General features: G+C 42.2%; 1 protein-coding gene across 7 annotated transcripts in view; it reads right to left on the reverse strand.

Annotated features, from left to right (window-relative positions):
* The window catches only part of LOC111075015 (1-phosphatidylinositol 4,5-bisphosphate phosphodiesterase classes I and II), a 50823-nt gene extending 40943 nt beyond the window's left edge, over positions 1–9880 (reverse strand). For all 7 annotated transcript variants that reach the window (XM_022368068.2, XM_022368063.2, XM_022368066.2 and 4 more), the window contains exon 1: positions 9463–9880. The gene's annotated coding sequence lies outside the window, so the exon portion shown is untranslated. The remainder of the gene's footprint in view (positions 1–9462) is intronic.
* Positions 9881–14186: the final 4306 nt, after the last annotated feature.

Genomic DNA, 14186 nt, shown 5'->3' on the forward strand with positions numbered 1-14186 from the left:
GCGACAGATTTTTCTTTTTGCTGCTACCTGCAAGGCGGGTAGTGAGTGGAGTGGTGTGGCGGGGAATGAAGTGAAGTGGACTCCACGCGCTTAAATTGCAGTGACAGAGAGCCTGTGGCGGCAGCCCAGCCTTATATGTATGTGAGTGACTGTACTACAGAGCACAGTGACTATAATTTCATTTGTGGTACATAAAACTTTGTCAGGCTTCATCTCTCTCGCTCTGAGTACTGAGCAGTAGAAGGCAGGGCAAACGGGAGGCAGGATGGAGAATGGAATCACATTAAACTAATTGCTTTAGCTTGTCATTTTTGTTGCTGTTGTTGTTGTTGCTGTTGTTGTTGTATTCCCATTGTTGTAAATGTTTCATGTTATATTTTGTTGCTAAAATTGCCATTGTTGTAATTGTTTGTTGTAGCTGGCTGCTCGCTGCTGGCTGCTGCTGCTGCCGTTGAGTGTTTGATTGTTAGTGCTTTTAGGCAGTGTCACAACCAGCAGCAGCTGAGGCTGAGGCTACGGCTGAGGCAGCAGCAAATTATATTTTCTGCTGTATGTGCAAAATGCTTTTTTGTCCCCCCCCCACATACATATTTCCCGAAAAGCTATTAAAAATTGAAAAGGCCACACCCACCCACTACCCGCTACCCTCTCTCCCCACACTCTGTTCTTTCGACAGGAAGTGCCTTGCGTTTTTGTCCTTAACCTTAGCGGAGAGAAAATACGAAGGGGGAGAACGCACCCAAACACTGCCCTCAATCTTAAGGATTCGCCTGTCGACCACAAAACGTTAAGCAGCGTCGCGTCGGTTTTTCCTGAAGAAAAAAAAGAGCAAAACTGCGAGAAAACACGAAAAAAAAAAATAAAATGCTTTACCAATATATTGCAATTATTTGCATTGCATAATTATATTTAATACAAGTAAAAGAATTTCTTCAGGAGGAAGTGTGTTTGTTTTTTTTATTTGAAGTTCCGACGGCTTCACTTTACACTCACTTCACACAAGAAATTTGGTTAGCCATTGAATTTATCGATCCAAAAATTCGTGAAAATGGAACACGTACAACATTGCAATCGAATTATTGTTCACATCAGAAAAAAAGGATTCTTTTTCGCATACACGATAAAAACTCATTTCTATTTTTTTGTTTTTTCAGAAGAAGTTTTTTTACATTTTCTTTTTTTTTTTGGTTTTCAGAAAATATTGTTCTTTTTAGCATTTATTATTTATTTTATTTTTTGTATTTTCAGACAACACTTTTTGCGATAGCAAAAAATACATACAAATATATTTACATATCTGCAAAATAAATCGAGAGGATTTTCGTGTGGATACCGATGCGAATTGTTGGGTGAATGGAACTTCATACCAAGTTCATTTGTATGCACCCAGTAAATAAATGTTGCGGATTCTCCCCGCTTTATTATTAGTGCAAAAGAAAATGCAGAACTCGAAGCAAAATAAAATCCAACTACATTTTCGAGTGAGTAAAGAGGGGAGGGTATACGCGCAGTGTTTTCCCGTCGGTGTTCAACCTGTCGTGTAAAATATGTGCCTGCAAACAGCAGAGAAAGACCAACAGAGAAACCCCAAGATAGCCCCGAGAAGAAACCCCGAAAAATCTGAACATCAAATATTAACAGAGGCCGCCGCTGCCAAAGGTCACAGAAATGGTGCGTAGCGAAGCTCTACCTTTTCTGGCAGGTTCTCTACCATTTCTTCGCCTTCTTTTCTGAGAGGACTTTCCACCCTTTCCTACAGCCGTTACCCCCCCTTTTTTACCTCTGCCACTCCAAAATTACAAGATTATTAAAATTGAACTGCATTTTATTTTTGTTCATTCGAATATTTTGGGCAGGGAAAAACAACAAATTAATTCGGAATCAGAAATGAATTCGTTTCTGCTTTCGTGGTTACTGAAAATGTTTTTTGTTTTTTTGTTTTTCGGCAATCAGTGCACAGCATTTGGGCCCCCAAGTTTTCCTTTATTTTTGCTTGCCCTTTTTTTGTGTGTTTGCGTGTTTTCTTTTGTTGCTTTGTTTGCGTACAACATCTCCTTAGATTTTTCACGTTTTTCTTCGCTTTTCTTTTCATAAAAATTCATCATTCAAAGAGTGGCTAAAGGGGGGGAAGGGTCTCTCGGTGGGGTGTAGGCTTTTCTTGTGCCAGAGCAAGGGAGGGCAGCTGTGGTGCAAGTCAACAACTTGCCGGACGGCCCCTTGGGCTGGCTCCTCTCGTTGCCGCCTCGTATCGGTGGCACAGCAAAGTACACAAATAAATAAAAAATATAAAACGTTGGGTACAATTTTCAGTGGTGTTGTGGGTGGGGTGTTGGCTGTGGAGGGGTGCGGAGGGGTGCGGTGCGGTTAAGTAAAAGAAAAACAAAATTAAGTTCAATGACACCCCAAAACAACAGCCGCTGGGGCCACAGCATTTCGAGTTTTGCCTCTCATTTTTGGCTCTGTTTTTCTCTGGGTTTTCCAAAGGGCTGGCGGAGAGGGGGGCAGTGGCAGACCTCCATCAACGTCACACTCTACCCCTGGCACCCTACCACCCGCCCTTTTGTGGGTGTGTTTTTGGAGGCGCCTTCAATTGGAAAACTTTTGTTACACTTTTCGTTCGAGCTGCGAGGTTTTTGGGTTTGCTTTTTGGGTTGGACCCGACCGACAGACCGACCGAGTGTTTTTCCTGTAATTCGCAAATTTCGTCATTCGCTTAATTTTTTGTTGCACCCCCTCCCACCGTTTCAGATCATGCCCGCCGATTGGCAAAATTGTGAAAATATTGACAAAACAATTGTTTTTCAATGGCACGCGAACAGAGGAGCCTCCGTCCTCCTTCGTCTCCTTCTTCTGCTGGTGCTGCTGCTGCCCCAGCTGCCACCCTATTGCCACTTCCTCTGCTGCCATCCCCTATCTGCTGCCGGCTCGTGTCAGTTGTTTGTCTCTAAAATGTTCTATTTATAGGCACTGGCACTGCCACTGCCACTGCCACTGGTACTGCCACTGCTGTCGATGAGGCGATGAGTTCAATGTTTGATTGGCCTCCGCTGAAGGGTAAAATGAACCTGCGGCGGAAACTTGTGAAGGGTTGCGGATAACTTGGGTAACAAACCCCACAAGAGAAGAGGTACCTATGCAGACAGTGTCCCACCCCCCTACCACAACCCTTAGGCATAGGGGAACCTGCTGTTGCCGGCTTTTAGGGGTCTTTGAAGGAAATGGGGGAGGGACAACCATTAGAGTTTATTTGTAGCCAAATGAGAATATATTTGAATGTGATTTAGCACACTGTTTGATTGCACTGCAGCCAAAAGTTGTGCTGGAAGGGAAGTAATATAGAATATAGCTATAGATATATGTGCAATATGCATACTCCACACAGAAGAGAGACCTGACACCAAGAGCTAGCAATACAGCTGATTCCTTTGTGAATTATGGTAAATGTTTCTGGATCTAGACTCCTCCAGATACTATTAGAATACCTAAGCAGATATTGTGGTAGTAATACTAAAGCCCTATAGTAGGATTGCGATTATAGCTTAATATTTTGTGCCAAGAATCAAGGACCCTAAGCATGAAACGAACAAAAAATAAATTTTCAATTGGGAATAAGCTTTCAGTTAAATGATTTTAAGGAAGTTGAGCACTTTGCTTGACTCTGTTTAAGCTCAAGCTGGAGATACATGCACATACGAGTATTATCCCATATATACATACAATATGTATGCTGCAGTTGTTACAGGTCTTTAGGTTTCTTCATTGTTCATCTGTTATATCCTTAATAGGTTGATCCTTTTTGTTGGTAGTAAATTTCAGCTGAAATATCTTTGTGCCAAGTCTCTTTTTTGGCTCTAGGGATTACTCTTTCTTAGCCTTCCCCCCGTCCTCTTGGCACACGCTTCAACACGCACCCCCAAACCACCTGCAACACTCAATTGGGGTGGGGGCACCATAAATCGTTAGCCACTCGGCACTACCCCGACCCCGTCTGTATTCACCCTTCGACGATTACACGTAATTAATCGTCGGATATCTACGAAAATAAACAAATAAACACTGATGCAGGGGCCACATTAATTACTTGAGTTACGATTACCGACTACCGATTGCCGATTACGATGTATGCATTTCGATGTTAATTTATTTGCATGGCACTTTCATTATGCAGACACTCTGTCACACGGTACATGGTACTACTATCTTTGCCTCATGCAGCCAACCGCTCTGCCCCCACTCTCTCTCTCTCTCTCTCTGTCTCTCTCGCTTTATCGCTCGTCCTTCGATTGTGGCAAAGGTTGGATCTGTCGAAATTTTGACACGCTTTCCACGCTGGTAAATGCCACGGAATGTGGTCGTGCATAATCGAGCAGGATTTGCCACACAGTTGACAGTAGATAGGTTAAGCTTAAACGGGGCAGGCCAAGGGGGTGGGGGACGAATTCCTTTACATAAAACCACCGCAACACAAAATGAAAATTGTGACAGAAAATGATAATTATTAATTAAAACCGCGTTTCAGTGTCACCGCAAAACACACAAACACACAAACAGATACGCAAAGCTAGAGCCACACACACCACACACACACACATAGCCAAAGGCATGGCCCACACAGATACACATTAATTATGTTTATGTGCTGGAAATATGATAGGGCAGTGGAGATACATCGTAACTGTCATTGATTGTTTGAATAGTTGGCGATTGAAATGGATTTTAAATGGAGTTTCGAATGGGGCTTGAATAGGGCTTGAATTATGTAAGTCTGCTATGTGGAATCTATAAACGATTTGATGCATAATTTAGATGTAGATACTGAGGGAATGGGCAGCAAACTATAGTTTGGCTTATGCATTTCTAACTGGTAGGATATAGATTGAATTGCAAGCAGAATACGGATTGAAAGTGCAATGTAGATATGTTAGGATCAAGCCGAAGCAGAAAACGCATTGAAATCTAAGTATGGTTTAAATCTGTATCTAGAAGAAATGCTTCAATTGAAATTAAGATCAAGATCATTAATCGTAATTTAGATATTGATTTATATAAAGCCAAGATACAGCAGAAATTTAAGACACGACTCTGATTAATTTTATGTCACGATTTTGCTTTATTATACATTATTCATTATATTATTATTATTATTTCTTATATTATTATTATTATTTATTATATTATTATTATTATTTATTATATTTATTATCCCTATACGGATTGAGTATTCTATATCCTATTTCAATTGAAATCTAATTAAATTTTAAATAGTAATCTATATGCAAATTCAATTGGAATAAAGTTCGCATTATAATCTATATGCAGATCGAATCGAAATCCCGAAACGGTTTAATGATGGAATTCCAAACCCGATTGGGGGCTCAATCGTAATCTAAATACGTACTAAATTGCAATCGATGTATCGCAATCCGCCCCCCCATATCATGATTTTTTTCTCTGCCATAAACCGCGTAAATGGCAATTTCATCAAGTTTATCGCTCATTAACAGTAAAAGTGACAACAACAACAACAACAGCAACGAGAAACAACAGCAATCACTTGTGCAGGGCGACATCTCATTCATATTCATAGAATCAGCCTCCTCCTTTCACTCACCCACACACTCTGCCTCTCTGTCTCTGCCTCGCTCTCCCACATGACTTCCTTCCTTTGCAGCTTCCTTGTGCTGTGCTTTACCGCTTCCCTTTCCACTGCATTACTCCACCCGACCATACAATATTCATACATAATTCTTCCGTAGAGAAACAGAGCGACACGGAGCAGGCACTTCACTTCACTCCCTCTCCCTCCCCTCACCCTCACCCTCACCATCCTCCTTTCGTCTTTTGTTTTATTTATAACATTTTTGCTGTTGTTTTTTTTTCTGCATGTTCTTTTTTCCATTTTTATCGCGTTCTTTTATCTAGTTTGTCAACGTTATCAGGAGGCGACAACAGCAACAACAAAAACAGAAACAGAAACAGTAGCAGCCACAGAGAATCAGCGAGAGAGAGAGAGAGGGAGATAGAGAGATATCCCTCTTCCCCTTATCCACTCTTTCTCCCTCTGCCACTTCACATGGAAATGAAGGCAAAAGTCGGATAGTCCGATGTATTAGATTTGACGCTTCATTATAATGATAGATCGTTGGCTGCGTTGGCGGAGAGCAAATACACGGACTACACTGAGAGAAATGCTAAAGGGAATTGTGGCAGAACTAAGGGAAATACTAAACTGATTGATTGAATACTAATAACGCAAGAATTTCCTCAACAGATATTTTATTTTATTTTAAATTCTTCCTTTTATTGTTTTAAAAATATATTTTTATATTCACAGAATGCATAAAAATTGTCTCAAAGCATTCCCTTTTGACCTCATTTAAAGCCTTTCTCTCTGTGTACTATACTAAAAATAAATGCATGAATTAATGCTCCATGAATATGTATTATGTCAATTAAGCAAATTCCCAAAGGTAATTTATGAATTCGGCCATGAATATTGCATGTTGACAATTCAAAGGATAACTTATGATTCAAATATTTTATGAAATTCTAATTTCCCAATGAAGTCCGCTGAGAATTAGCCGAGAAATCTCAAATCCAAACAACTATTATTAATGGAAAGATTCCATAGCATTTGCTGGTGAACCAGCAAAGGCAGAGGAAAAAAATTTCAAACACAACTTTCCAAGTTCCCCAAAAATCCAACTCAAGCCCCTCTACCTTTATGCTGGTTTTTTCTCTCTGTGTACACGATAGTTGTTTAATTTTCAGGCTGGTCGACGCTGCGTATACGCAACATTCAGCATTTTGCAGTCCACGAGCGCGCGATGAGCGCTGGCGCGTTGGCGGCTGGTAAATAATTAATGAGCAGCGACCAAGTGCTGGTAAATGGGTTGAAGAGAGAGAGAGCGAGGGGGAGATGGGATCAACGAGAGTGGAGAGCAGAATGTCAGCATAATGAGCCAAACACACACATATACACAGAGACACACACACACACACACACAAACAGAGAGACGCTAATTGTCCTTTGGAGCCACGCGGAGCCCAACGTTGCGTCGCTTCGCGTCCTTTAATGCCTTAATTGTGTTTGAATGATTGAAACTAGCAGCAGCCTTTGAATGCCACTCAGTGGCAAGGAGAGAAAGGATGGCTAGATGGAGAGGGCAAGTGGGGAAGTGGGGGTTTGGTGGATGCCACAGTCAAGTGGGATAATTGCATATCAGTGGTGCAGCTGATGCTTCAAACTAATGATAAATGCCTCAAGCGGAAACGTGAAATAGGACCTAAGGACACAAGAGGATGCTGGCTGCTGGCTGCTGCTGCTGGCTGCTGCTGCTGGCTGCTGCTCAAGGCAGAAGGAAGACAGTTGGCAAGTTTTCCACTAATTGGGAATGTAAGAATATACGTAGGTGTTATAATGATAGACGATATACGATACAATATGCTATTTATCAAGTCTTTGGATTTCCTTCCATATGTTCCTGAAACTACAGAAATTTGCGTGGCTGTTTTGGGGCTTTTTTCGTGCTGCTATTTGAGTAGGTTTTTTGTTTAACAAAAGTTTTTTGGCAAATTATACGACATTTTCAAGAATTTCGAATGAAAAAATATACATAAATTTTGACTAAAATTTAGTAGGGAGAACATGTGTGTTGAATAGGCCTAGAAGCCAGCCTATTCAACTTAGAGCTAGCACAAACAGAATTTTGAGTCATCGTAATCATCCTACAGCAATAAAAACCATGACTAAAATACGTACAAATTCTATGCTCAACATTTATTTGATTATTTACTTAGTTAGTAATGTGTTGCTTTTGATTTTGGTTACTTAATTTTATTCGCTATAAATTTTTACATGAAGCATGAACAGTCTCTTTTGAGGACGTACAGCTGTCCTGTTCCAATCAGTTTTACTGTCCCAGGGCATTTGTCTGTCCCCCTAGTGGGAGATCCCTGGCTACTTTAAAGATTCGACAGTTATGGGAGGTGCCTTCCCAAGAGAGATTATTTCATTTGCAAAATTTGCATAAGGGAGTTCTTTTCAGTTCTGTTCTGTTCAACCATTCTTTTCTGTTCATATATTTGCCAAAAAAAAGAAATTTCACAGCTTTTTTCCCATGGGAGTTTCTAGAAATTTCATTAGGTATTATTAATTAATTATTAATTCTAATTTTTTAACAGTTTTAACAGATTCGAAGCTTATATTTTATTTGTTTTTCCCACAATTTATGCTCGGAATCGCTGCGAGGATTTTCCAAGGCACATCTGAATTCTGATAAAAAAAAATGCTCAGTCTTTCATCTATTAAAATAAGCCAAAGAATTACTGTTACTGTATATTAGGTCTGCGACTCTCTTTTCCTGTACTTCTATTATTTAATTTTGTATTATTATTTGTCTTTAAAGATAATTTTAATGACGTAAAGATTTATCTACCTTTAAAATATACACTCGTCTTACTAATTGTCACGGAAATGACTGTAACTCATGTGCTTCTCTAAAAGTTAATAATCTGTGAGTATTTTTTCCCATCATTAAAAGGTAAGAAATCATCACATGTCTTGAGGTTTTCCTTCAAACTCTTGCACTCCTGAAATCCTTAAAATTATCCCCTTTTAAGCTACATTTAATACCAAAGGATCATGGGACATCCTTTAGTTGAACCATTTATCAACCATTAATTTATATATTCATTAATTCACACAGCCTCTCCGTCTCTCTCTCTCTGTCTCTCTGTGATATGATTCATCTTAGATCCCCATTCAAGCGTTATCTGCTTGGTGTCTCTGGTTTCTCAGTGCCAAAGCTAGAATATCTCAAAGATTTACAGATACGCGCTGCTGTGCCGCTCGTCGCGCAACACAGCACCGCGCCACGCCACACCACGGCACGCCACGGCATGCCACGCGCTTGCTGCTTCGAGTTCAAGTACAACCGGCGACGGCAACAAGCAATGACAACTGCCTGCCCCACCGCCCAACCAACTATTGGGTAGAGACCCAGACCCCTGCCCGACCCCCGATCGGATAGAATGGATATGGATCTCAACTTTTCAATGGATTTGTGATTTGTTTTTGGAAAGGAAATCTGTTTTTCAGGGGCAAAACTCAAACAGAAAATCGTCAAGTTTTGTCTGCCCATAAACAACAACACACAAAAATGTTCGCTCTCTCTCTCTCTGCTATTTTTCGGCACAATTTTCAATTAGCAGTCGCCGCCGCGAAAATGCTATACAAATAAATTGAATTGAAGATTTTGTATTTTGATTTAATTTGAGAAACCAATTGGAAATCACTTTGCGGACAGGCCAACGCTTTGAGGTTCCATCTTCCATGCCATCACCCACATTATTCCCTATCCTCACAGCCTCCCCCTGCTCTCTTTATTCTCCCTCCCCTAAAACACTTTTCGATAAATCCGTAAATTGAAAAGGTTCTCCGCTGTGTTTCGTTCTCTTTACCTGTGCACAAAGTTTTTTGACTTTCAGATGAATAAAGTTTCGTCTTTGTCTGTTGTTCGGAGATTTCGAGATTTGAATTTCGTAAGCGGCAGAATTTCAATTACAGATTTTGCACTCGAATGAGACACGGGGAGCCGCAAGCGGCGGATGTTGGATGCTGAATGCCTGAATGCCTGAATATTTCCCCCGCTTCACGTGGGGATTTGTTCTTTACTTTTAGTTTTAGTTTTAGCGATTAGTTTAGTCACACAATTCTGGCACTTGGCACACACACACACGCGACTACACGTTCTCAGCGGAGTCTGTGAGGGTATAAGTTGAGCGATTGGAGCACCTCCCAGTGGGTGGAGTGGAGCACCAGAGTGGAGTCCAAGATTCAAGAGGCAACTACCGCGGACACGACCGAACGCTTCGGCGTACGACGAATATCTGTTGGGTCTGTGTCTGTTGCGGAAAATCTAAATGAAAATTTCAATGCAAAAAAAACAAAAAAACATTCACAGAGCGCGGCAGAGAGAGCGCACATGGGGCGCTGTGTATAACAGTTGCAAAACTGTGTGAGAGGGAGAGAGGAACGCGTAGCACTTTGTTGTAGCACCGCAAGCCGCCTCAAGCTCTCTCTCCCTCTCTCTCTGCGGGAAGGTGAGTGTGCTACATGTGTGTGTGTGTGTGTTGTGTGGGAGTGTGTTAGTTGGGTGAGCTTTGCAAAATGCCAAATTGTAAATAAACGAAAAATGCCCCAAAAAAACAACTGTTATACCCCAAAAGGCAGTGGCAGTGGCGTAGCCAAAGGGTGAGACGCGACACCCTCTTCTCTGGGTCACAGGAGGATTGACATTTCGGTGTGCGAAGAACAGTAAAAGCCAAACAGTCGGACTGGCGCAGACAGGACAGCTTCCTTCGACAGGAAACATTTTTATGGCCACAATCTGTATGCATTTACTGCCACAAAAACTTCCTCCGCTGAGCCGGAAATCTCTTTTGCTGCACAAAAATGACAAAGGAACTGCTGGCCGTTCGTCCGTTCGCTGAAGAAAATGCGAAAAGAAATGTGATGCATGGATGATGATGAATCATGATGTGGGAATTATTATTTTTACCACTATTTTATTTATAAAAATATTTATTTTTATCAAGTAATATTTATAAATCTATTGAATAACGAAAGATGTTGGATTGCAAAATTATCTGCTGTATTTTTAAACATTTTTATAACATTTTTAGGCTACGTAGTTTTAGAAAATCTACCCAACTGACTTCTACCTTTTGTTGTGGGAACTATTCGAGTAATATGCAATCTCTGCTCATTTTATTTAATACCAGTTAATCGCCCTAATCGTTTTCCATTAACAGTGTACCACTCCACGCCCCTGTGTCGGGTGCTCCGCCTCTGGGCTTTCCGCAAAAATTCGCGTGTTTCCAAGTCCAAGCCACCCCCCCTTCCAACCACCCAAAAACAGAATGTTATACAGAAAATGTTATACAAGAGCTTTTTTGTCATGTTACACACTTCCGTGGATGGCGCTCTCTCTCTCTCTTCCTATCACTCTCTCGCTCCTTTCCTGCTTTCTCGCTCTCTCGAAGCTTTCTGCCTTTTGTTTTTGTTTGGGAAAAGCGTTCGCGGCGAAATGTTCATGTTTTGATAAGAGGAAAAGCGGTGCCCCCCGCCACCCCACGTGGGGTGGGGTGCCAAGCGGGGAGCAATTTTCAAATAAACAACAATAGCAACAAAAGAAGAGGAATGAACCTTCTACCTTCTCCAACCTCTCCAAGTCTCTCTCTCTCTCTAGACTCTAGAGAGCCACCCCACACAGATTGATAATAGTTTCTGAATAGTTTGGGGTGCAGCTAGAACCTTCAGCGGTTCGGGGGTCGAGGGAAGCGGAGCAGAATCGCATTGAGAATCAACGTATAGGGAGAGGCGTGTCTCTGCGTCGACTGTCGTCCGTCTAATCAGCATCTAAATACGGGCAAAAAATCAAATTAAAATACGCCAAAATCGGTTTATGCTTTTTGCTACTCGTACGACTGACTCGTATTCCGTATCTGCTGCTGCTGCCGCTGCTGCTGTTGCTCTGTGCCTCTGTTTGTGCCTCAATTTGAATTTTGAATTTGAATTTAAATTTTGAGTTTTGCTGCCAATGCAGCCAAGAATTTTTATATATGATTTTTATTTTTAATGTGCCGTTTGCTGCCCGAGGCATCGCCGCCGTCCGCCGCTGCCACTGCCGCTGCTGTTGCCGTACGTGAGCACAGCCGCAAATTGTCCGAACGGGGAACGCGCGCATGTGCCACAAAACAAGAAAAACAGAATAACAAAACCACAAAAAAAGCGAAAAAAAACACACACAAAATCGACAAACCGAAAACCCAAAAACCGAAAAACAACCGAAAAATTTGAAATCGGAGAAATATATGGAAAATATTTATGTCCCGCGTTTCGTGTGTCCGTCTGTCCGTCTGTCCGTGTGGCGGATATTATGACATTCAATACGCGGGAAAATGGGGGGAAATGGGGCGAACAAATCTCGGACTCGCCAACTGACCCACATATTTTCGTTTCCTCTTGTTTGGCCCTGCCCCCACCACCCCAGCACCCCACCCCTTTGCACTGATTGACAAGGTGAGACAAACGCGTGTATCTGTCCGTACCCGTCCCCCGCCGCCCGTATCCGTTGCAATCGCTCTGAAGATGCCCGCGAGCTGCGATGCTCTGCTCTGCTCTGCTCACATTTCCCCCTTGTATTTTTGTTTGCTTGATTGATTGCGGCCCGCCCGGCGTCCTCAAGGTCACTCCGTGGACAGCACAAAAGATATGCAAATGGGAGACCAGCGAATGGTTTGCAGCAGCAGTGGGGATGGGTGCGTGACTCACGCGGCACTCCAGGGGGGGTCACCAAAAAATGGTGGGAACTAATACGCGTAGCTGTGGAATGTTCAGATGGAATGCTATGGGTCACCAAACCACGGAATATCTATGGAAAAGCACCCACAATAATATTTGCAATGAACAACAAATTTAGTCGGAAAAATGGCAACATAATTCTAGCGTCGGGGTCACCAAACAATGGAACAACGAAATATCTGCGGAATCTTTTGGAACACCTTTCCTTTCGAGCAGCCATAAAGTCTGACAAATTATGGCACACGGCGCCATATTCATTGCATATTTATATGGCCATAAAGTGGAAGAAAACAGGAGCATCACATGGCATTCCATTCTAATTCCCCCAAGATCCCAACTAAATAAATTTCCGAATTGTTTATTTTATTCCAAACAAATCAGCGGGCATTAAAACAGCGCGATGGAATCCAAATAAAACATTAACATCCGGTGAGAATTCGGGGGGCCCACGGCAGCCACCCCAGACACCCACTGTACACTCCCATCCCCACTGTGCGTTGGTGTGGTGTGGTGTGGTGTTTGTGTTTCCACCTTTGAAGTGGGATTTACAGGTGTTTCGAGTGTCTGTTTTTGTCCGTCTGAGTGTCTGTTTAAAAAGGTCATGGAGCTCTCGGAAAAGTGTAACTAAATGAAAAGTTTCAGAGCGACCACGAAAGCCAAAAGCTAAAGCCACCATAAAACCCCAGAGAGGCGAGGCTCCGACTCCGGCTCCGGCTCCTGGCCAGAAATACATCAACATAACTAATAACTTTCACCCACTTTTGGGGCAGAGGCTCCCTATTCATAATGGAACCACAAACCAACATTCTTCGGGCAGTCGGCAGTCGGGTAATCCACGTTCCACTTGCTTGTAAAATTTACATAAGTCTGAAGCACACACAAAACATTTCCATGATAATTCCCCAATAATCGGAGTCTATTTATCAGCCTTTAACTGTGTAGTGTGTGGGAGTGAGGCGCTGCTTTGTGCTCTGTAGAGTGGATCGGCGGCACTTTCATAATGAAAGGAAAACATTGAAAATTCAACGGGGGGTAAAACAATTGCAAAAACCGAGTAATGAAGACAAATGAATATTTTACGTGATTCGGAAAATGCTGAGAAGATGCAACAATCATCTAAAATTTATGTGGGGGGGTGGAATCGGAAGACAAAGTGTAGTACGAGAAGAGTAAGTACTCTTCAAAAATCAAAAACCAATTTAATTTATTTATAAAGCGATGATGACGTTGTTTGGTCTGAGGTCTGGAACTGAAATTATGCCAGAATCTAGAGATAGAGAGAGACAGAGAGCGAACGGGCATGGGGTGGTGGGGGTTGAATGCCAGCAGATAGATGGAGAAGGAATTTCCTGCCGCTAAAACGTTTAATTTATTAATGAGATTTATTTATAGAGAGAGAGAGCGTACGGATGGGGCTGATAGGTGGGTGCTGAGTGGGCGGCATCGGCAGGTGAAAGGTTGTGGTCCAAAAGGATTGGGGGCAACGCGTGGCTTAAAGAAGGCAAGTGCTCTTCCACTCTCTCATTCTCTCTTCCTCTCTCTCTCTGACTGACTGTTTTTGCGGAAAATATATTCCCCTGCTTTACCGCTCAGTTCTCGGTGGGTGACGTGTGGGTTATTGTAATTAATGTTATGTGCGTTGAATGTATGTTTTCCCACTTTTATACACTTCTCTTTTTTGCTGCTCCACCCACTCCACCCACTACCACACCATCCCCTGCTCCACCTCCTCTTTTACCACCCCATACCACCCAACCGAACGTTTCTTGGGGCTTTTTTTTAATGGCGCCTCGGCCTGTGGCAGTGGTAGTGGGTGCGG

This window comes from Drosophila obscura, unplaced genomic scaffold, assembly GCF_018151105.1.
Source record: "Drosophila obscura isolate BZ-5 IFL unplaced genomic scaffold, ASM1815110v1 contig_37, whole genome shotgun sequence".
Classification (NCBI taxonomy): domain Eukaryota; kingdom Metazoa; phylum Arthropoda; class Insecta; order Diptera; family Drosophilidae; genus Drosophila; species Drosophila obscura.